Source organism: Dreissena polymorpha, chromosome 13, assembly GCF_020536995.1.
Source record: "Dreissena polymorpha isolate Duluth1 chromosome 13, UMN_Dpol_1.0, whole genome shotgun sequence".
Taxonomy (NCBI): Eukaryota; Metazoa; Mollusca; class Bivalvia; order Myida; family Dreissenidae; genus Dreissena; species Dreissena polymorpha.
In genome coordinates this window covers 47,163,894-47,190,086 of record NC_068367.1, presented here as the reverse complement: position 1 = coordinate 47,190,086, position 26,193 = coordinate 47,163,894, and the positions used below count along the sequence as shown (strand labels likewise).

General features: G+C 33.7%; 1 protein-coding gene across 2 annotated transcripts in view; it reads right to left on the bottom strand.

Annotated features, from left to right (window-relative positions):
• LOC127856477 (5-hydroxytryptamine receptor-like) overlaps positions 1–25,918 on the bottom strand; it is an 83,038-nt gene extending 57,120 nt beyond the window's left edge. The window contains exon 1 of one of the 2 annotated variants that reach the window (XM_052392694.1): positions 25,757–25,918. The gene's annotated coding sequence lies outside the window, so the exon portion shown is untranslated. Of the gene's footprint in view, positions 1–9,330; positions 9,767–25,756 lie in introns of those variants that run through there. The other variant, XM_052392695.1, reaches the window with a different exon arrangement.
• Between the last annotated feature and the right edge of the window lie 275 nt (positions 25,919–26,193).

Sequence of the window (26,193 nt, the reverse complement as noted above, 5' to 3'; positions counted from 1 at the left end):
AATTGAATGACATATTTATGCCATACGGCTTGTATTTTCATCGTTTATTTTAACTTGAAAATCGCCGGTTAAGACAAGGGTCAGAATAAAAGCTGTTAAACAACTTACAAGAGATGAGTTCCAAGCCTTAAAAGAGTAAGCATACCGGGTAGTTATCTTTTAAAATTTGCACAAACAAGAACACAATCAAATAAGAAGCAAAACTGATCAATTATCAGTTTTCATTATGTGACGTTAATAAAGAACTCCGAGGTTTACGTTCGGCTAGCACTACAACTGGTTATACACACAATTCTTGGCATCGACAGTTCCACTACGGAGAAACTAGTTTTGATCAGTAAAAATGTATTATTGTTCTGTTATCAAATAAGAGGAAACAAAAAGGAATTGCTCCCAAATTAGAGTTTTACAAGCATATAGAGTTTGTCAACCTGCGTGCGATATAGGTTTTGAAGAACAACAATTGTGTAAAATCTAAGTGCATTTCAGTATCCTAGCTACGCTCTCGGATCTACGGGTTTAATGTATGCGCGTGAAGTGTCGTCTTAGATTAGCCTGTGCAGTCCGCAGATGAACAACATTTTCCGCCTATACTTAAGTTTAGAAAAGACTTTATACAAAAACACACATACAGGCGGAACGTTTCTTCCCGGATAAGCCTGGGTCGACCGCGGACCATACTTTAAGCACGTGCATAAAGCCCAGGAAACGCATCGTCCCGGATAAGCCTGGGTCGACCGCGGGCCATACTTCACGCACGTGCATAAAGCCCAGGAAACGCATCGTCCCGGATAAGCCTGGGTCGACCGCGGGCCATACTTTACGCACGTGCATAAAGCCCAGGAAACGCATCGTCCCGGATAAGCCTGGGTCGACCGCGGGCCATACTTAACGCACGTGCATAAAGCCCATGAAACGCATCGTCCCGGATAGGCCTGGGTCGACTGCGGACCATACTTTACGCACGTGCATAAAGCCCAGGAAACGAATCGTCCGGGCCCGGATAGGCCTGGGTCGACCGCGGACCATACTTTACGCACGTGCATAAAGCCCAGTATTCCATTAGCGAGGCTCATTACTTATTGTTTGAACATATTGATGCTACGTCGTTCACCTCGTCGTTTCTGGCGAGCCAACAATTCAGTCGCGCCTTAAATTTTTTGTACGATCTCTGATAAAACATGGCCCTAGAACTCGGGACCGTTCTCTATTGACCGGCCATGCGATTATTTAATCTCAGGTTTCGAATGAAATACCATCACTCTAAATATCGTAATGCGAACTATAATCAATCGCATCATCATACCATTATTCCCAAGTGTTTATATGTTTAATTTACAGTACGGTATGGGTGACTACTTTAAAGGTATATTTAATTACAATTGCAATTAATAGTTGCAGGAAACGACGCCGTTCATTATTAACAAGGTACACACTATGACATGCGTATTGCAGAAATTTCACCACTGCAATATGCAACCTACGTAGCTCCAGTCCAGCCTGCGCATCCGGGCTCTATCCTGTCCGTTTATCAGACCGGTCCGCACATTGCATAAAACTCATTTTCGTATAACGCGAATCTTATGTCAAAACAGTATGCTGCAACACATAATATACTGATCGGCATGTGCTATAGAGATTATTCACGCATAGTTTTAATGCTAAATGTAGGTATGGGGTTTTATTTTGAGAGTTGATGGCCGAAATATATGACTTTTGAAGTGTTAATGTTAGCGCTGAAAGCATACATTATTATGCTTATCGTAAATAAATATAATTATACGGATTTTGATTTAGTGGTTTCCTCTCGAGTGAAATGATTAATGAAAGCAGATGGTAATAGAAGTGCATTATTATAATTGTGGAGAAACTTCATTGAATTAACACAAGTATGCATGACATTTACAATTGAATATTCCTGCACATATAATTAGGGAAAAATAGGTCCTCACAGAAATGTAATGTTATTGGGGCATAAATGGCGTTTAGACAATACATTTTACGGAATACAAAAGTGGTCCGAGGTTTAAAACGCATCAACCGAGCTATATGGTTATAAAGCTAACTTAATTAATTACTAATTATTATAACTGATATTAATGTATTGAAATAACATAGCATTTTAAACGTTGCAATACTTCAGCAGTTTCTATATATGGAAGTGATCAGTGACTAAAATATTGCATATTGATACGTTATGCGACGATTTAAATAGTTTTATGATACAGTGCAAAAATGACATTACATTTAACCCATTTATGACTAATGGACTCTCCCATCCCTCTAATTTGGATCATTTTATTTCCAAAAGTAGGGATGTCTAGTATACTTATTTCTATATTTAGAATATTTCTTACAGAAATTCCTATAAGCAAACAGCGCAGACCCTGATGAGACGCCGCATCATGCGGCGTTTCATCTGCGTCTACGCTGTTTGCCAATGCCTTTTTCTAGACGCTAGGCCTAAATGGTTTAAAGAAAAAGTAAGTTGTCATGTCTGTCTTATAGAATGCTACACATGTATTTTATTAAAATATTGATATTTTTGTTGTATTCATGAATGTCGTTTAAATCGACCTTGTTTAATATGCGACAATCTGTTAAGGAAAAATACAATTTTACAATCTAGCATGACACGTATTGATTACTGTATTTGAAAAACAACAACACAAATACCCGGGAGTCATTAAGTAAAGTGGTCGAACATAATTGAAAGTTTATGGTACTTTATGGCATTCATAGCGGGAAGTGCCTGTCATAAGAAATGAATGGTTTGGATGCCTGTTGCGGTCGCTATTTCTGTTACCAACCCATTTGGAAAATAGATGCAGATTTCGCACCCTTGTAATCGCGCATAAAACTTTAGCTAATAGTTTCATTAACGCTACTTATAAAGACATGTCGTAAATTACTGCATAGGCTCCCGGGGAATACATTCTTATTGAAAGCAGGAAATGCATGTCAGTGCAGGGAGGTGCCATCGACGTTTATGTATATTTCTTTGAATAATTAATAATCGTCGATAAAACATGCACCAGGACATGCAACGCATTCATTCAAAACCATCTATTTTTATCTAAATTTTTGCGTCGGATTCTAAAGTGACATAACTTTAGTTGATTATCGCTAGTTATCCTGGGTCTGAAACTTGGAAAACTCCTTTTTTAGATTTAAACTATATGAAGTTTCAATAACTCACATAAACAACATTTTCACATTTAAACATTAAATAAGTATGCGTGTTTACCATATTTTGTTTGTTGAAGGAGACCGCCTATTGCAATTGAGATTTTCATTTAATTTGTTTTCGTTAATTGTATTTGCACTGTTATTACTACGTTACATTAGAAGTTTAAACACAATATGTTCAGTATTAAATAACGGCGGTTGTCTATTGTTATAATTGACAACAATTCCGTCTTTTGTGTTTAACAGCATGATCAAAGATACAATGTCTATCGATTATCTTGTGTTTCATTATAGTGAACTCAGTTTTCAGGTTTCATTAACACGAACAAAAGCTATCCGTAATTATCATGTTACCGTTTGCGTTATTCTGAAAGAGGGAAATACATCCGCAGTGGCTCTCCGTTAAAGATACTGTGTGTCGTCTGTACAGGATATCATTGTCGTGTGGATTTTATATTGTTCAAAATAACCATTGTATAAATCACGTTTTTGATTTAAATCCGTTATGATATCTGAATCTGCCTACATGGTGAGTGTTTAATACGACTTTGATGTTTTATTTGTTAATATAAACAAAAAGAGTAACACTTTTTTCTGGGATTAATCTATCGTATTTATATTCTTATAGAGGAAGTCAAATTTATTTGAATGTACGCGAGTTAACCCTTTGCATGCTGGGAAAAGTGTCGTCTGCTAAAATGTCGTCTGCTGAATTTCTAAAATTAGTATTTTCTTCGATTTTTTTCCAAAGAATACTTTCAGAATAGCAAACAGTTTGGATCCTGATGAGACGCAACGTTTTGTGGCGTCTCATCTGGATCCAAATTGTTTGCAAAGGCCTTTAAAATTCGGTTCAAGCGCTGAAAGGGTTAACAACGTGAAGCACAGATACGCTTCATTTAGTAAAATTAGGAGTAATCGTTTTCAAAAAATGTACTTACTATAAACAGTTTTAGGAACATTATTTCAGCTTTTTTATCTTTTACATGGACAGTTTCGAGGAATACAAGTGTACAACAATTCGAGGAAGTCTTAATAGTCAAACAGGCCAATCAAGAATTATGATGTTTTTTTGGTACCGAAGTATATCCGTATCTTAAGAACTTTCCACGCACTCCTACCACAACTCATAGCAAAACTATTGTATGCTTTATTTGTCGTTCGCTCAACTCATAATCACAGCATAGCGATTATAATAATTATTTCTCGCTCAAAGCATAACCTTTTCTATAAGATGAAGTATATTGTGCATACACACACGATATGAAACCAAATCTTTGCTGTTTCTATGTTTAAGGCAAATTATTTTTTGACTTTGTTTATACTTCGTAAAACATACGCGTGTAAGAGAGTTTCAAATTAAAAATCTTTATTGAGTTAACGAAGATAGCTTTCAAATGTCTAGTGCACCAGAATAGGGTGCTTATCCTGTTATTTCCAATCTCTCCATTTTGCACAGAAAAAAGAAACGAAAGACATTTTCCGAGTAAAAACGGATCTAAATGACCATTTTATTTCCATTTTATATCTTTTCATCAGTGCAGAGCTGATTAATCATTGATATACGCACCGGCTTCTATGGACTAACATGTCACGAAGACGCAACTTCCGTATGCCGGCTTTATTGTTACGTGTAAGAGCGGTAATATTTGTCAATATAGTATTCGAATGATTAAAGTAGTGCTTATTATTATGCAATATTTACATAGGTATATCATTAACAATACTGACACTGTACGTCCGCAGTTGAACAAATATGCAATTCAAATGTCATTTCATTTTATTTGAATGTGAGCAACATTGAACACAATTATTATATTCGTTTGAATATCTGATAAACGGTTTTATGATATTCCTGTCTGCTTGTATAAGGTTCAATTTTTCTACATATATTTGAAAATGCAATTTTGTGAAGATATTTCACCATTTACGATTGGTTTCATTCGGTCAGAACAACTATGATATACCGTTGTGAATTAGTCTCAGTTGGTTTAGATTTCAGATATCAGTTCTGTGTTTGATTAATCATGCATTCGAGTTAAGGTGCTATTATTTTTATGTTTCACTACTTCTATCACGTATACAAGGTGCCTGTACCACGTGATTTTTTCGGCTATGTGTGGGACAATCGTATGTCAACAAAACGTCGCTTCAGGTAACGTTTTTGATAATTTCTTCATTAATTCAAAACCATTTACAAGAAAACAAAGACGAGTACCCGGTCATTGTCAAAATACACAACTTTGTAAAGTTTGCGCAATAATAATTAAGTATTTTTTCCAAAAAGTGCAACCGTGTGTTTGAAAACACATGAAGTGAAATGCTATGTGTGGTATATTTTTTATTCAATCAACAAAAATGTTGATTATAATATTGTCGAAGGTTTCAAAGATAGGGCGGACATTGTTATTCTTCATAGAGAAGCTACTTACATTGTATGTTTGCGCAAATACATCTGATTCGGAGTGTGTGTATAAAATGTAATAGTGCTATGTGTGGGACACATTTTTGAAATGCTATGTGTGGTATACAAGAATTTGCCCGTCAGTTCTGCATTTAATCTGAACACAGTTGTGTAAGAATCTAGAACATTTACTTCAGTCTGTACTGAAAATGTATCAAATTAACCAAATATTACATGATGGAATACTGAAGTAATTGTGTAATGTTTAAACAATTTATGTTTTACTTAATATAATTCTTAAATAAAACACACTGTATAATTTGTATCCAATCAATGTCTTTTTTTTAACAAACATATTGCGTTGAAATATAAAATTTTCTTTTTTTACTTATTGTCTTTAAATAAATATCATGATTGATATTTCTGCCTGATTATTAAATTCGGTCCATTTTTTTCAATGAATGACAAAGAAAGTAAAAACACTTGCTTTAAAATGGGTTTTACTTCTGTTGTTTTTCAGACTTGACAAGGATTAGTCGAAGGATTTGTAACGCTTTTAAGGTGCGAAGCTGTGTAAGAATTACATGAACATCATCAACCTACACGCAAGGTGTTATGCGGCAAGTTAATTATCAAAACCACAGTGACAGAGACAGGGACCCAGCTTCATTCTGTGATGTTTATGGAAAGCTTTTTCAACTAACTATGCAAACATACTATTTAACATGTATTTTTGCATAATCAAAACAAAGTGTATGTATTGATATTTGCGTATAATTATGGGTTTTGTATCTATGTATTACTGAAATTGATTAGATGAATATAAAATCTGATTATGTATGTTAATAAAACAGGTGTTTCATAACAAATAACAATATACATCCAATGATGCTTGTGTGTGGTATATATCTCCATATGAATATTTAAAGTATATCAAATTTAACACTTCATTAATAATGACATTACTTTATAACTAGCATGCAAATGTTACAATAGAAATTAAAGCACCACATACATAAAGAAGTACATCAGTATTCACTGTAGGTAATTGTAATCAGTCAATTTATGAATTTTCAAATCTTGCTATACAAACATATGAATGCTCCAATTAAGTCGTAACAAATTATGATCGCCGAAATGTCTTGACTTGCGGGGGTTATTATACCAACAAACATATTGAATTTAATGAATACTTCATTAACTCCAATTCAAATGAAATCTGAATAACTGAAAATAATTTAAGATGTTTAGTGAAGATACTAATTAGTCCCGGTCATAAAAGGGGGCTGCTAGATCTTGTTACCACTGCACCAAGTAATAAACATTAAATGTTGTTCAATTTGTTGAAATGTCAAATGTTTATATAATGTTTACTTTGATTGTTTTCTTTCACTGCAATACTAGCACCAATAATGCTGGTAATAAAACAAACCGTCTTTTAAACTTTTGAACATTTACTATTTATGACAACTTTTCATTGATCAAGATATCAATACGTCTCTTGAAGGTGCTTCCAAAAATACTTCAATCTCACTGAAAAGAACAAAATACAAAGGAAATAAACTGTAAAACTTAAAAAAAGAATTGTCATTCGTTATATATAAGATAGCTCAATATGATTTAGATACGAATACATGATTTTCCAGAAAAAATGTTATTGATCCTATTGTCTATTTGTTTAAAAAAATGCTGTATTATCTCTTTATGCTTATTTAATAACAATCGTTACGGTCAAAAATGCTGACACATTCCTTCTAAAACACACAACCAGAAGTTAAAGTGATATTATGGGCATTTTTCTCTGTTGAATCGAGCTGAAAAGAATTAACAGGTCCAAGGAGTTAGTTAAAATGTGGTTACTGACCAATAATCTGTAACTCATCTTGCCACCAGTTATTTAAAAAAAATATTTATTATATTCGATATTTTACATGACTCACCCAGTCCTCTAAGCCAAAATGATCAGTAAAACAAAATAGTGTCTTTGTGTCGTATGAACGAATCTGCACTAAAACTAAATAAAGATTCACATCGTAAATCGAATCATTTCTGTCGTCAGTTGTGAAAACGAAAGTACGGTTGATATTTAAATGCATTATTTTTCTCTTTTCGGGATATTGTTTAGTATGTTAATGCTGCATTAACAAATATAACTGTATATGAAGTGAAAACACCAAAAATAAACAACGGTTGCGATAGACACCTATAAACTGTTAGATGCCCATAATATCACTTGCAATAACAATTGTTGTAGTTTTGTTACAATAATATTCACATGACATCTTGCACAAACAATCTTTACGATTTTGTGTATTAAACAAGATCATTAATTGGCAGTAACAATTCACTGAAAATTCAACATTTTGTAACAATCAATTTAATAGAAACAAACAAGAAAAGGTTTGCCGCAACAGAAATATATTCCTGTTCGTGCGTGGGTGGCTTTGTGTTTGGCGATCACCGACAGTGTTGACCTCTCTACCACTCTGTTCGCAAACAAATGGCATTCTACAAGTAAACAAAATCTTAATATAAATTATCGACAATCATGATAATTTTGAGTAACATGAATGTCGTGATTATCATATTTAAGGGGCGCAAAACGGTACCAACAATTTTTTATTTACCAACGTTTGCTATTAAGACAGACTTAAAATATTATTGACGTTAATGCCAATCTTTGAATTCTCTAGTTTAGTTTGTATACCACACATAGTATTTCAATAATGTGTCCCACATAAAGCATTATTACATTTTCATACACACACTCCGAATTAGATGTATTTGCGCAAACATACAACGTATGTAGCTTCTCTATGAAGAATTACAACTTCCGCCCTATTTTTTAAACCTTCAACAACATCATAATCAACGTTTTTGTTGATCGAATAAAAATATACCACACATAGCATTTCACTTCGTTTGTTTTCAAACACGCGGTTGCACTTTTTTGGAAAAAATTCTTAATTAAGTTTGCGCAACCTTTACAAAGTTGTGTATTTTGACAATGACCGGGCACTCGTCTTTGTTTTGTTTGTAAATGGTTTTGAATTAATGAAGAAATTATCTAAAACGTTACCTGAAGCGACGTTTTGTTGACATCCGATTGTCCCACACATAGCCAAAAAAGTCACGTGGTACAGGCACCTTGGTATATATCCTTCTATCAACCATTTCGTTTTGGATCATTACTTTAGATACGATAATGTTAGACATCTCATATCTTACGGAACATAATTCCACTCACAGCGTTTTAAAAAGATTAGAACGGTATTTAACGATTCTTAAATAATCATTGTGTTATCATACCATATTGTCAATTTCTGCCTGTAAAATACTTTTTATAAAATTTTAATTTCGTGTTTGAGTTACTTAAAAAGAGAAAACTTATTGCACAAGTTTTATTATTGCAAAACTGTTCATACAGACATTTAACGACAAAAGGCTGTGATATGTCGAATGCATGTTTATTGTTGCAAAAGTTATTTAACACTTAAGCATTTTAGTTTAATCTACCATTGTGTCATTACTGAAAATGTACATTTGTTAAAAAATATACGATGGTTTCAAGTTATTCATTATTCACATCACCTATACTTACAAATGTTTAATTAAAGTATCTTAATAAAGTTGAGAGTAACTAATTTTGCGGATAACAATTAATTTTGAAAATAATTCATTTATATTTTATCAATTAAAAAGTTCGTTCGGTATTAAACATACAAATGGTTTCCTACCTGAAATCATCTCTTCAAAATCCGTTTCTTTTTCAACATTTACATTAACAAGTTGAAGTTCAAAGTTCAAACAAAACACGTATTTCCAGTCGTCTCTCAGCTTAGCACACATATACGTCTGGAAATCATATAAGTAAATTTAGAATGCTTATACCGACATTCTATTTCCTCAGTTAAAACACTTAATTGCATAATAGTGTGTCATGTACAAAAACAAACGTTCTGAAAAATGAAAATCGCTAAAATTAAAAAAAAAACACACACATAGAACTTCTATTATTCTGTCGCCAACACTTATTGTTATTCCATGTCTTATCGGTATATGTCTCTAGTACTAACGAGCCACACGAAATACGTTAACAGGCACCAAACAATGTGGCAAAGACAAAGTGTTCCGAGCAAATAGTGATCGACGCACAGTATTACCACACAGCGAGCGGGTTGCAGCGCAAATGAGCGCAATAGTACTGGCTCTAGACTTCGATTTCCTATATATACCGATAAGGCTCGGTCTAGCGGGAGATTGGAAGAGAAACAAGACTCAATAAAATTCTACCGCTTTGCTTTCCCTTTATTTACATTTTTGCAATTATTACGCATTACAAGTGGATGTAATATTCAGATCCGTGTTATATCGTTAAACAACTCAATTTCTATACGTTAATTATTATGTTGTGTCAATAGACGGATGTCCATGGTCCATGCAGGAAGAGATAGACAGAATAGTTCAAGTGAACACTAGACGTAAACAAATGTTACATGCTCATTGCATGATTAAAATGTTATTAAAAGGACGTTTTTAAAATTTTGGGAAATTACAACAAAACTGATAATATATAGATAAAAATATGCCTGCATTTAATTCGAACATGCAATATAACACTCCTTACTAAAAAAACTGTTGTTTTTTTTTTGAAAAACAGACATGTGTTTATTTTAGGCTTGTTCTGAGGAAACTGGGCTTAATGCATGTGCGTAAAGTGTCATCCCAGATTAGCATGTGCAGTCCGCACAGGCTAATCAGGGATGACACTTTCCGCCTAAACTTGATTTTCGGTAAGGAGGGACTTCCTTGAAACTAAAAATACCATAGAAGCGGAAAGTGTCGCCCCTGATTAGCCTGTTCGGACTGCACAAGCTAATCTGGGACGACATTTTACGCGCATGCATTTTGCCCAATTTTCACAGAACAAGACACATTTAAAGGCATCAATCGAAATCGGACAACTGATAACGCTTAATTAAAAGATTGGAACGCTTTTGTCGATTATTTGCAAACAATTGTATTTTCCGACATTGCGTTCAAACGACAGTTCAATAGCATTCGTAGATTTATGTTAATGCGTTTTTTTTTCTTCTGGAGGTCACGAGTTCGAATCCACTTTTCATTGATAAGCCTTAAAGTAGGCATTTCGAATTGAAGTTTGACAGCAAATGCTTTAAATTTATTTTGATGTTCATTTTGATTGAGAAATCATAATTAAAGACAAGACAAATATTTATTCAGACTTGCACAGTGTACATCGTCTAAACACTAGATATTTCACATACAATTATGTCACAGAGATAATTATACTAATAATATAAAGTAATAATATAAATATAAGCAGCATCGTATACGGTTACGAAAATACTAGGTAAAGTACTTATTATATATACAACTATTTGAAGTTAACTAACAACATTAGAAATATCATTTCTCAAAATCAGAGCTTCTTTTACAAATTTGGCTCATTTAATAAGTTCAAATGTATTCGTTGTATTCAGCAATTTGTGAAATTTATAAACAGAAGGCCTTATATAATAACATTTCTTTAGATTATGCCTTCTAATACCAATGTATAAAGGACATTTACAAACAACATGAAACTCATCTTCGACATCTAATTCGTTACAACAAAGGCACTAACGTTCGTTTCGTGATTCACTTTAACCAGCATATCTTCCAGTTTGAATTCTAAGTGTCAGACTCGAAATTCGAAGCTTTGTGGCGTAGTGTCTTAGCGAATTAGTTAATAAATCTAAATATTGTTCGTAAACAAACAAAAACTTAAACTTAAATAGAATTAAGGAGCGAAATATAAGGACAGTGTGTACCAAACATTGAACTATACATATAAGCATGCTAATTTTGGTGCACATTGTTAAGCAACAAATTCAAAACATTTTAAGTGTTATACCAGCTGGCAGTTGAGTTGTTAGAAATAACTCAATTATGTTTCATATTTTTCTTTATGATTCCATACTTTGTCTATATTCCTATTCGATCACAAGCTGTCATAGGTGACTGTCAAAAACGACTTTAACATCACCCTCGATTGCACACATCTATAAATATATGTGTGATGTTAGAATTACCTTCACTCCACTAAAAATATAGAGCTATCGCAGGAGTGAACTTTAAGGCAAACATGCGAAAGGTGGACCAGAATTGCTACACTGACTTCACTCATTCACGAACAAGCATGTTCATACTGGACCACATCCATAGCTCTCATATGTGTTCTTGTAGTCTGAGAACAATGGACAATTGTCATTTTGTCGATCTGTTAAGAGACCGTTTGCTTACTTTGGACTTTCTTTAACATAGGTTCGTCTCACTGGTTTCCTGTGGATAATTTCATTGCATATACAATGTATGTCACATAAAATCTTCCTTCATGTTTTAAGCATGTACACATACATAATAAGATTCATATTTCGTTGTATTCTATAACTCAAGTTAACGTCGTTTTTTATGTTTATATGCACCATACAGGCATACATATGATAATTTGTTTCAGGCATACACCATTAAATAGCACAATTTACAGTGCCTAGAGTTTCACTCTATGAAATAACACGTGTTGCCTAAGCCAAGTATTTAGCAACAAATGGACGAAATTCTAAACGGGTCTTAATTAATCAATGTATTTATCATTTCCAGCATGCTTCAAATGTGTGATCGTCTTTGTTATAACGAATAGTTCAGGTTCGTGTATCCCTCACGTACAAGTAGTATGTGTTACTTTCTACATAAAGTGTTATAGACTGGCGGTAGCTTGATATATTGGGGAGCTGGTAGAATGAACCAACTAGTATTTATTTCACGCGTGTCGTATAGCGTAAAATGTGTTATATGACGCTATATAACACGTGTACAGTGGTTGAGATATATTCGTAGCTTTTTGCACAAATAAATTGCTTTTGTGTTCAATTAACTTGGTGATTTTACTTCGTAAATACCGATAAGTGTGTTATCCTTAGTATTCCACATGGATGTAAGAGAAACCAGTAAACGTACAAGCAAATATTATGTAAAAACATTTTATCATGCAAGTTCAAAACGGACAACGTAGTTTATTACAGTAGGTGAAATATGTTTATAATATTTATTTTCTAATCTAACTCCTGACGTTAGACTCAAGGTTTCAGTGTCACTTTGTCTGCTGTTACCTGGCCAGTATATTGTATAAGCTTATCTATTCTTTTTTGAAGATTGTTTACTTTCAGCTCCACTGTCGTGGACACACTTAGCACACATTATGCGAAAGTCTGGGGTTTCATTAACTTTGTCGCTAATTATTCAAACAAGTAATACACATAGCTGGATCTGAAACGCCACGTACAGTCATTATGCCTATAACCGTATAGAAATAACGACATATAAAACAAAAAACACAGTTTAAACAGGTCGGACAAAAAGTCTACGTGTATAATTATTGTGTAGGTTTATCTCTCATGTCTCTATATTTATTTTGAGGATTAAAGTCAAACAGTTTAGAGCTATGGTTCCGTGTTATTTTCGTAATAGTAACTTAATATATTACGATTTTTATGGGCACTTTTTATTGTTGGAAGTCTGTAAAGGTACCTGTAAAGGTACCTGAACAAATGCAAAAAGAACATTTTAACGCAACAGAACGTGTTTACAAACCTAAACACACCGTATTGCGTTAGTGCAAAACAGCATTAGTGAAATAAACATCCATGTGATAATGTATGCTGATATCAAAATGTAATACTGATGTATATAGCTAAACGTTGTATGTATTCTGAAGTGGGCAGTGGCTTGCGGACAATTCCTGAATAGAAAACAGCGGAGGATATATACGCACGTAGATATGATACATATCAAACAACATTCATTCTTAATTGACTGACTAATTTCTAAAGTTGGTTTGTATTTCTTATAATATAGGCTTTCCAATGATTGCAACACAGAAATCCAGTTTGTTTATGGATGGGATTTATCTTTAATAAGCGGGTGGGAATAAAACAATACAAGGGTGCGTTTAATTTTTGAATACATTTTACATCAATATCACGACGGAGAAATATTTTTTTACAACATGGGCGGCTAAAGTCTTTTTTCTTTTTAGTAAAATAGTTACGTAATACGCTTGTAATGACAATCTCAACAAAATAACACAAAATGGTCTTACATGTGCATGTTCACACAAGTTATACGGTGTTTATACAGTATGAGTTATGATTTCGTCAGGTGTCTATCAATACGAACAAGGTCCTGCTTCTGAATAACATCCAGATTTTTTTATTATGCATTTATAAATTGTAACAATACAGTCGGTTTCGTCGTCCTCTGTGTGCTGTTGCAGTTGTATAGATAGAAATAAACTGTTATCGGGCCTTCGAAGCAGTATACGTGATGTTAAATATAGCGAACTCACATGATCGCTTAAGAAATCTAAGTGCTTTAAAGCTTTGTTACAAATTTTGAAACTTAATGATGACCTTTCTTCCTCGGTACTTTGTGGCAAACACAAACGATGGCTGCTCGCTATGTTTTAGATTTTTAGGTTAAGAACTGCGCGTTTGGAATATCCGGGTACAAGAAGTGTAGCCTGGCAAGGAAAAACAAACATTGTCGAAACCTACTCAGCTAAAACTGTGAACATCTTGCATTCTGTTTTGTTTTGGTACCAAAATATGTGATTAAGGATTATATTATTACACAAAACGTGGACATTGAATTCGTGAAACAAGAGAACAAACAAATCCGAGAATGAGTAAAGGCAATGAATGATTCAGCGCCCTGCGTCATGAACTGAGTCGTGTTCTGAGAAAACTGGGCATAATGCATGTACGTAAAGTGTCGTCCCAGATTAGCCTGTGCAATCCGCACAGGCTAATCATGGACGACACTTTCCGCTTTTATGACATTTTTCGTTAAAATAAAGTCTCTTCTTAGCAAAAATCCAATTTAGACGGAAAGTGTCGTCCCTGATTAGCATGTGCGAACTGCACAGGCTAATCTGGGACGACATTTTACGCATATGCATTATGCTCAGTTTTCTCAGAACACGACTCAACTTTTTTCTGAACGCAGAAGATGAGATGTTGAGTATCCTCTCAACTGAATATTGAGAATGTAAGTTAACCCATTTATGCCTAGTGGACTCTCCTATCCTTCTAAATTGGATAAATTTATTTCCAAAATTAGGGATGTCTAGTATATTTATTTCTATATTTAGAATATTTCTTACAGAAAATCCTTTAAGCAAACAGCGCAGACCCAGATGAGACATCGCATCATGCGGCGTCTCATCTGGGTCTGCGCTGTTTGCCAATACCTTTTTTCTAGACGCTAGGCATAAATGGGTTAAGCTCATCTGGATCTACGCTGTTTGCCAAGACCTTTATCTAGACGCTAGGCATAAATGGGTTAAGTAAGCTTTAGAACAATTTCAAATTTCGATCACAAACATATACAAAATATTCCAACTCAAGGTTAAGTGGGAATAAAAACTCAAAATGGCTTTTCTAAACACCACATTCAATGGTACAAAGAATTGATTAACAGCAGTCGCACACTATTGACGAACGACGTGAAAGCCTCTTTATCTTTTATCTCGACGCTATTTTGCAATTCCCGATGAAAAGTTATTGCACCCTTTATTACCTTAAGTTGGGAAATTTTATATACCCCAATGTGAAAAAAATAACATAAACACAATGCGTTGTGCTATGTTGAATATGTATTGGATTACTATGTATTTTTGTTTCACTTTCGACCCGCGTTTCAATGTCGCTTTTTATTTTAACCCATTTATGCCTAGCGTCTAGAAAAAAGGCCTTTGCAAACAGCGTAGACCCAGATGAGACGCCGCATAATGCGTCGTCTCATCTGGTTCTACGCTGTTTGCTTAAAGGAATTTCTGTGAGAAATATTCTAAAAATAGAAATAAATATACCAGACATCTCTAATTTTGGAAATAAATTGATCCAATTTACAAGGATGGGAGAGTCCACTAGGCATAAATGGGTTAACACTGGTCCTTTCCAGAAGGCTATTTTAGCCTCGATAAACGAACAATTTTCTGTATATGTTCCGTGGCCCTATTTGAATAATTATGACGGTAAACGTTTACAAGATTACAGTCGATTAATGCCTTTTGTGTTTGAATAAAATCAAAATGATTTTTTTTAACTTTTAGAATTGAACCAAGTTTCCAAACGAAACATTTATGTATTTTCTTGACAATAAGGACCAAATATTCTCATATCAACGATTGGATTATTGTTGAAACCTGGACCATTTCTGAACTAAACGTCTGTAGCGCTACCAGCATTGTTTACTGGCATTATAGAATGCTGAAACTTAAAATAGAAATACATTTTTACGGCGTCATGTGACAATGGATTTATGAGGTATATCGCTATCTTTGAGCCATCCCAGCCAATTTATTTGCGCATACTGATCATGAACTACCGTGTTCGCTACTAAGCATGTAATAGCAAGTAAACTCATGAACAGACACTCTTGCTCCTAACCTGTGTTAATGCGGCAGAATAAATCAAAAAACCCTTTTTTGTATCACATTGCCCATAAACTAATATTAAAAAAAACAATAGACATGATAAAAATATATCAAATGGTACATACATTCAAGAAGAGTACTTGCTTTGTGATTTAAATATTTATTGTTAAGCTGTGTAATGTTAAAATTGGTTAGTGAACAATTGTTGATACATGATGACATTTATAGACGCAATAACTAGAAAACACCACTTCGCGCCATTTAGAATAACAGAGGCCTTTTAGGCAGGCCCGAACTAGTACAGTGAGCATATGAACCTCGAAATACATTGTTCAGGGTTTCATTGCCGCTGATTATAATTTCACATTTTCCTTTTTTTTAGAGATTTTCTATTTCTTAAACATGGAACCATTAACCGTAAAAAAACTAGAAATGTGTCAAAAACGGTGTTGCCATCACAACACGTTTGGACATAAACAAGTCAGTCATATATTCGACAGTAGACCAGAGAAAAAAGATTCAAAACTGGTAAACGTTCCTTCCATTGCATTCTCAGTTACAATAATATGGGAAAGTGTAAGCAAAGTACTTCAAGCAGTTTGAGAAATTGTACACACACTTTTAGAACTTTATTCCACCGAATCCAACAAATTTTCTTTTTATTTTATGCTTTTGTTCACAGTTTATATACATTGGTAAAGTGTTTAACTTAAGGATTTCGCTGGGATAATGACGTCAGTTTGTCAAAAAAATGACGTCATTTCACAGTAAACAATTAAAAAAATTATCGATAATTTTTACTGATAATTTTCACTGTTTGAAACAGTGAAATTATCAGTTTTAATTCACTGATATTTCTCTATAAACCACCGGAAAGCATAAAATAAAACGTGGACAATTGACAAAAGGATATACTTTTGCCAGTGTTATCCATCAGTAGTTTCCGACGAGACAAAAACGCAAACTTTTTGGCTATATATTCCATATTGGAAACACTAACGCATGAGCGTATTTTTTACAAAGCATGTCGCAGTTAATATATTCTTTTACTTACGATTATCTACACATTAAGGTCATTGGAAGGTAAAATTTTGTGCGAGTTTCGCCCAGTTGTTAAAAAAGACAATACTCTGGGACTATATATTTTAAAGCGGAAAACCGACCAATTGCCGTAGTTGTGCCAAAAATGGTCGCAGCTGAAATTCCTATTTTTACGATCAATAACACGTTTACACTATTCACTGTAAAATGTTGTGTGACTCCACCCACGTATGAAGGCGAAGTTGACAACAATCTTTAGGCGACTTAATGTTATATCGTGGATAAAACAAAGTTCCATAAGTTTGCAAACTATTGTTTCTGCCCACGGTCCTTTTAGTTACAATGATCTAAACATGAAGATCAATGCATAGTGAAAGTTGAATTCCACTAGCATACAAAAGCTTAAAATAAATCTGGATGAACGCTCGAACAGACAATTGCAATGCTGAATGTTTGCCACTCCGTTGGGGCATACACATCTTCTAATTAAGAGTCATTGTGTTTACCGACAGGGATACTCAGAACGCTAGATCGAAACTATATGAATATAAAATATTAATATATAAGTTTACCGAGATGAAGGTTATCCCCAGACATTATTCTAAACATGACTTATTTCAATTATAATTATGGTATATGACCCAACGCAATGGACTGACGGACTGCATGTGTTTGTATCTCACCAGGAAACACGATGTATTGTCAGTTTAATAATGGTACGAATGGGAAAGATGATTCATCTTTTGGTGATCACATTAATTATCTAAAACGTAATATTTGCAGATATCGGACTTTGAACGAAAATGGTAACAAAATCAAATATATGCAGACAGTTGGCGTAATTCTAAACCTTTTTAGTATTTAGCCAACATATAACCATAGAACGTGTAGATGCTCTTCTATTATGTATGCTACAAGATTCGCTAAATATAACACTACAAACCACGCGTTAGAGATCGTTAAACTTTTGTTATGGACCATTAAATATTTACTTTATACTATCCGTACTTAGGTGTTGTTTATACGAAATAAGATCGCATTAATACTATTTTTCTAAGAAGAAACATCCTCATTACTTAGTTGTGTATATAGTATTAACATCAATATAATAGCGATATTCTATATTCTAGGTGAATATGCAAAAGCGTTTAAAGTCTCTATAACGCTCAAAAGCAACGAAAATTTCGTAAAGTATTTCGTACAATAAATTTAACACCTAAATAATCAGTGTTCCTTATAGCAATAGCCACAATTTCATCGCTATATGTGGTATGATTATATAGATTTCTGTAGATACAAAATGCTCGTTTTTATTTATTGTGACACAGTTAATTCCATTTTAATTTCCCGCGAATATATCTATTCATACGACACATGAACACCATATTAGTGTTCATGTGTCGTATGAATAGATGTCGTTGCGGGAAATTAAAATAGAAACACAACGAGCATTTTGTATCTACAAACATCTATTTTACCAGACCACATCTGGCGTTGAAATTTCGACAATTGCCATAAGGAACACTGATTTTTAATTGGTTAAGTTTACTTTACGAAATATTAAAAAAAAATCGTTGATTTTGAGTAGTTATGTAACTTTAAAAACAACAACATATAATTCTTATTCATATATAAAGTTCGGACACAGTTAACGATAAGATTTGACTTGATAAATTAATTGCATTGTGCGCCGGTTAAGTTGTGTGTTTTATTTTATTCTTAAATAAGCCATTGGCTCAATATTGGATATTATTTAGGAGGAATAAAGTTAGTTTACGCCACATTCGCATTCAAGTTGTATGTGCACACAGATACACGTGTAAACAAATTTTGGCAGGGTATAGTCTTCATTATCCTTCCAATATGAACATGCCATAAACGCATACTGTGCAATTACTACGTGGTATAAGTCAAATTGTTATGCAAGCGTACTAGCAGAGCACAATGATTCTAATTTCCTATTCATATTTCCATATTATTATGTTTTACAATGTCTATATTAACATAGAAGAGAGATGTATGTTAAAAAAGACAAGCGATGATATTAATACTAGACGGCATTCCCTAAATAAAGAACTAAAGACCCACATAGGCGGGCACTTCGTTTCTTGATTGTTCTTTTGTGTAGAAACAAAATCACATCTTGACAATTTTGGGACGAGGAATATCCTCGACACAACTTGTCGGAATATTTTTAAGGTAGTGCACCTCTAATGATTTCCCGCGATTTCTTCGAAGGTTGAAGAGCCTACTATTAGGTGCCGTAGCCTAGTGGTTAAGGCGATAGACTAGAAATCTTTTGGGATATTCCCGCGCAGGTTCGAATCCTGCCGACGACGTATACTTTTTTGCGACGCGTTTTATTTATTTTCTAACGTAATTTGATTTAATATGGCATATAAGCTATATTTATTGTTAAATATGTTGCAATTTTTATGCACATTTTTCAATTATTAAAATTAAAACAACGTTATGGCGAAATTGGGTGATTTACTGTTAAAAATACGAACCATGCATGTTGCATTTTTATTTTTATTTCAAAAAGTAAACGGTAAATCTGTCTAGTTCTTGGTATTTTTGCTGTATATAGTGTTTCTATAAAAACTAAGTTTAAAATATGACTTAAATGATACTATTTTGAATTTTATGACACTTTGTTTTTAACCGACCCAATTTTTACTTGGCTGAAATCACTTACATTTCATGGTGCTCTTCCATAGATAAAAATTTGTAAAAAATAAATGTCTGTAAAAGAATACTTATTTCATCTTGTTTAAACTTTAAACACCTTTACAGCATCTGTACACACCAACTGCATGCCCATATTTGGAAATTTGAATGAATTATGGAACTTTTATATACCCCAGGGGTGAAAATAAACTGGACAAAAGCCGAGCGTGGGGGTGGTTTTGAAAAAATCGGTATATTTTTTTAAAAAGCATGGAAAGCCTACCTACAAATTTGCATGTAGTTCAGTGAAATGATGCTGATTAAGAAAATAATTAATTAGATTATATTTGGATATGTGCCCATTAGAGGTGCACTACCTTAAACATGATACCAAACGTTCTTATCCTAAGAAGTCGCCAGTTTTCGCCTCAATGATATGCTATGAGTATGTAATACACTTTGTTTATGAACTATTTGAAATATGTACGTACATACCGACTACTTTAGGAGTCGGATACAAATGTGTTTATAAGTTATTTTATGTACACTACGCCAGGAACCGTAACCCGTAACTGCCTGTGTGGATAATGCAGTAAAATTAAACAGACGACCAATGCTAAAAGCGCCTGCTCTAACCACCGCATCTGCCTGTTTATAGTTCCCACTGGTACACTACATAGCGTGTATGTATTCAAAGTATTTAACAGCTTGTAAGACAACGTTGGCCAGTCTAGTGTTTATCATTGAAATATGTACCTATTGGCTGCTTTCAGGGAAAACGGGGCTTAATGCATGTCAAATAAGGTTAGCCTGTGCACACTGATTAGCTGTATCAATGATTTGAAAAAAACACACATCACGACCAGTGCTTTAAGACACACTCTATAAATTTGAATGGTTTGTGTTCATTTGAAACTTGCGATATTAAAAGCTATAACACAATTTTGAAAACTGAGTTGCGTCTAAGATTATACAACAGCGAACAAATTCAGCGCTTTGATTACGATAGGGGTATGGTTTGCACAAATGTGTTAGAGGACAACACATATTAAATATATGGTAACATGCGAACGTGACCATTAGAGCGTCCCAAGTTTTTACTCAATACGTTTAGAAATTTCTGTAGATGACTAATTTAAAGTGTTATTTACTAATTATAACCCAAGTAGATCGTGTGGTTTCAAATATGTCGTTTAGCTGATACTAGTGATGTGTATTAACAATCATGATGTCGAAAGTGGATAATACCTTTTAGCATGATTAATGTAGGATGGCAAGAATCATCAATGCATATCTTTATAACATATAAAACCATGTCTTCGAAAACTATGTAATATTTGAAAAATAAAACATTTGTAACCGTGTGATTACATTCTATCAAGCCCGTGTGTAAATCCCTGTAAACCCCCTTGATTCTGCACCATAACTAACATTATCATGCTGATAGCATTCATTGATGTTATTATTTTTTATACGTGGTGCTTTTGTTTATGGGATCTAGGTATAATTTAACTCTTAACTCTTGATATTAGTTTATGTGTAACTGTTTTTCATTTTACTGCAAGTAAAATATAAAATAATATAAATATAATAAATATATACTCAGTCTTTATTTTTTTTTAATTCTTTTTCGCCTGTTTATAAATTACAAAGGGTTTCTTTCACTTATTCTAAAATCAAGGACAAACACAAAAACGTAATGCTACTGACATGTGAGCTTATGTTGTAAAGAAAGTTGTGTTAGACTTGACACTCTTGGAAACAAGTGATAAACATGTATCGATAAGAGCACGCACTAGGTTAGTACCAGTTAGTACCAGAAATGGAAGCAATAACAATACTAGAAATGCGGTTGGAAGCAATTCAAATTGCTAGATACATATTTGAATATTTATCACTTAACAGTATTTATTAAAGTTTTATAATACACATTAAAATAAAACACCAACATCATTAAAACATTTGTTTTTGAACAGAAAGCAGTATTGTTTCTGTGTGTGATAGCTGGTGTGGTATTCTGTTTGTATCGCTCGTTGTCAAATATTTTGATTACTAAACAATGTTTTCATCACAACAGACACACTAGTTAACAGTGTATATGATGTTGAGTTATTATTGCAAATCGGAATGCATTGAATAATAGTGTATGGACTTCAATTGCATGCATTTTTTATTCTGTGAACGTTTCATTCATTGAATATGTAGCAGTTGTTCACTTTCAAGATGTCTTTCAAAATACCTGTTTGGACGGGGTGCCACCAAATTGTATTACACCGTGGCGATTTGAAAATGAAAGAAATCATTAAACGAGAAACCAATACGTTGTTGTATTGCCATATATTTTACCACATCTGGTCGATTTTACATTGTTTGTATTAACACCATAAGTGTGTTAAAGAAACAAGAAGAGGTTTCCCCGAGGAGTTAATATGTCATGCGAAAGACAGACGCCGACTCCGATGCCAATAAGAGTTTATTTCAACTTTACGCATTCATTTTCCGGCTTCTAATAGACAGTTAAATGTGTTTGCTTGTCAAAATTCAAGACATATTTGTTTTTAGAAACCAAATTATAAACCTGAGGCTTCTATGTAACGGATATAGGAGTCGTAGAAAGTACACTTTCCACTAAGATCTTTATAGTGCTAAGTCGTAGCACAACAGTCTAATGTTAACATTATCGAAACGATAGTATTGTATAAGCCATTATTATGTCTGAAAACAAAACGTTAATATCTTGACCTTAAACAAACTCTCCGTGTCACTTTTATATTTATCATCGATTAATTGTAATATTATCGTTTATTCCTTCAACTCATTTAAGAAGTAAGGTTTCTTTTTTTGCATCACGTTTAATTGAATATATTTTGAACAACAAGGGTCGCCACTTGTCATCTCCGCTATTCATGCTTGATATTAAATTGAATTTGATATTATTGAAAATATATTAATACAAACCATTTATTTCTATGTCTAAATCAAATAATATATACTGAGAAAAAAGTGTTATAAGTGAAGAACACTATGTAGGTACGACTATTATTAATAATGCCAAAAAGTTTATACTATGTCAGTTACTGTTCGAGTCAAAACCTATGCCCTGAGGCGAATGAACAATTGTGTAACTGTTTCATCAGTTCGCTAGTCCGACGACTCTGTTTACAGGTTACATTACACTAATTCATTGTGTATCCCTCCGTGGTGCCTATTTCTAAAGAGTTCCTTTTCTCTTCTTGAATTAGTTTTTGACCTCAGATGACCCAAATACAATCCCAACCCAGATTTCATCAAGATAAACATTCGGACCAAATTTCATACAGATTGGATGAAAACTGCGACCTCTATTGTTTTTCTATTATTTGACCTAGTTTTTGACTGAGTGACCTAGTTTTTGACCCCAGATGACCCAAATACCTTCCCAAGCCAGATTTCATCAAGATAAACATTCTGACCAAATTTCATAAAGATTGGATGAAAACTGTGAGTGAGACATGTCTTTTGTGGTTATTTGTAATATCCTGTATGTGTCTGGAGTACTTTGAGGCCTAGGATTGGAAGCTAACTTAAAAGATGATCTTTTGAGAGTGTGTTTTCTATTGTGTGGGCTTTTGTCGAAATTAGGATTCCAAAATTCGTTTTTCTACGGTGGGTTCATTCGACAGCGATTTACTTTCTTATAAGTTGCGAGACGGTATGTTTTTGATTGCAATTATTGGAAGATGACAGATCCATCTTTAAAATGATACCAGGTTCGGAAAAATTGATACGTCGAAAAGGCAAGAAAAATGCTGTGAAAGTTTTCAGTTTTATCATGGGACCCTATGGGAATCGGAATTAGTGTAATATAACCTACAGTCGTCCTTAATCAGGGGGCAGAATCAATGTGATTCACCGGGGTTTAAACAGGGGCTTGACAGAATGTAAACACACCGTTAAGAACTTTATCTTTGCAAATATATCAAGTTATTGAAATACATTTGCAAACATCTTTAGCGCATAAAATACAAGTTGTCTTGCAGTTTGTGCCGATATCTTCAAAATTAAAAAAAACAGTTAACACTTCTGAAATCGGTATCACAATTTCACGTTGAGTGCAGCATAACCGTGTAAATGAAAGCGTTACATATCGAATGTTTGACCAATAACACAGACTTATAAAATAAACTAATTCTGATGTTTTTCTCATTGCCATAAGCAACATAAAACTTTTCTGCACTTGTTGAAATTCTTAAGAAAAATTGTTTTAAAAGTTATTTGTAGAGACATGCACCAAATACTGGTGTGTTTACATTCATTAAGTAGTTCTTCTTGAATGCTCTGAGCTTTTATGAGTACATACGTACCAGGACCCGGAGGGTCAATAGCTGGGAGTTGGATTATTGCAACTAATTCATTAAGGTTCAATTGGGAACCCCGCACAGTCACTCGATCATGCATCATGTTAATGTCATAGTAAGAATGCCTTCTTTACAAAGCCAACGCACTTTGGGATGTGTCGACAAATAGGCTACATGCCGTCGTAATGTAGACTGGTTCTCTTTGAATAAAGAGCGAATATATTAACACAGTATCCTTTAATTTCTCTATGTGTATATTGGATTTTTGTGTGAAATCGGTTACAAGACGTAATTCGTTTACAATTGTCGTCATTATGGTGCTAATTTAGAACCGATTTTGATTACAAACGATTTAATATCATTGAAAAGTTAACGTAAATTGATGTTGATCATACACAAATAATTATGCGTCTGAGATTCGATTGTTCCAAGGCGTTTACTGCAATTGTGTATCATGTTTGTAATTTGAATGACCCATTGTATGAATATGCTGCTGGAGTTTCACTTCTTTTATTTATTGTATTGGCCTTTGGTTATTTGTAAAATATACTAATGAACCACAGGCAAATATGTGTCTTCTGATTATGTTTCTGAAGTTTGATAATTACTATATATTTCTAACATCAAATAGGTCTCCGTTTATAGACGATGTCAATACTATTGTATGGATATACCCATATGTTTCTGGTATGGTAATTGGTGTCGAAGAAGGATAAAACAATGGGCGTTTGGGAGACTTAATCTTGCATCGTATCAGTAGAATCTTGAAAGGAATGATTTATGGCCTGTCCTGAATTTCAGAAATCGACAACAACTAAAACATAAACAGAGAGAAGCTATGTTGTTCATTCCTCAGTTCAGAAAGTGCATACATGTTCATTATAAAGTGGAATACAGCAGTTACTCTATATGCCTGCTTTATAATAAAGGAACACATATTGATATAAACTGAGCCCTTTTTGAGCGGTTGAAATTCATTCATGTTGCTATTTTTTGTATATGGTAATTTTAACGACCTAAATATACAGTAGATCTACTTCAGGGTTATGATGTGAACATATTACCTAAACATATATATTTGAGATGATTTGTGTTAAGGCAATTTATATAGCGTTACATATATAGAGGATATTTGTTGGATTCGGTGGAATATCGATTTTTTTTCACGAGTGATCATAGAAAACAATCTTTTCACGAGTGGCGAAGCCACCAGTGAAATATACATTTTCTATGATCCCGAGTGAAATAAAATCGATATTCCATCGAATCCAACATTTTTTTTTATTTCATGCTTTTTTCATGCTAATTTTGCTGGATTAATGACGTCATTTCGTCAAAAAAATGACGTCATTAATATAAAATAAAACAGTGAAAAATAGGCCATCGTGACATAGAAATACAGACCCAGCGGGAATAAATTTACTGTCCATAATATACTGTCGCCCGCTGCCATAGCAATCACGTGCCACCAGCTGGAAAAAATGTACTGTCCAAAAAATACTATATCTCGTTGCCTTAGCAATCACGTGCGGAATGTTCGAAAATCATACTTTCCCATCCGCGCATGCGCAGTACGCATTTTTTGCATTTCCGTTGTATTTGCTTATTTAGGCTTACCTCAATGGCAACTTTAATCCAATGCTAATCACAATAAAGTTACAACGAAATACACTTCCAGTGTCTGTTCTTAAGGTGTTTTGCATGACAAATACAAATACGTTTTGGATTCGTTCGATGCTTTGAACAAAGATACTAGATTTTTCTATTTTACTGTTTAAAAACCACCACGTCCATATTATTGTTCCAAAATGTTTCGTCACCGAAATGACGTCACGCGAGTACGTCATAAATTGCGTAATCAAGTGATGAAAATAAAATACGACAAGCTGGTTCGATAATAGTTTTAAAGAAATAATTGACTACTAAGAAAATTGATGGGATAAATCGATTACTAGGTCGGTTCCGAATAAAGCAAAGTTCATTTTGCTCTGCCCGAAAATCTCAACCACTCAACATATTAATGGTTTTTCATTGCTGAAATGAAATACAATTAT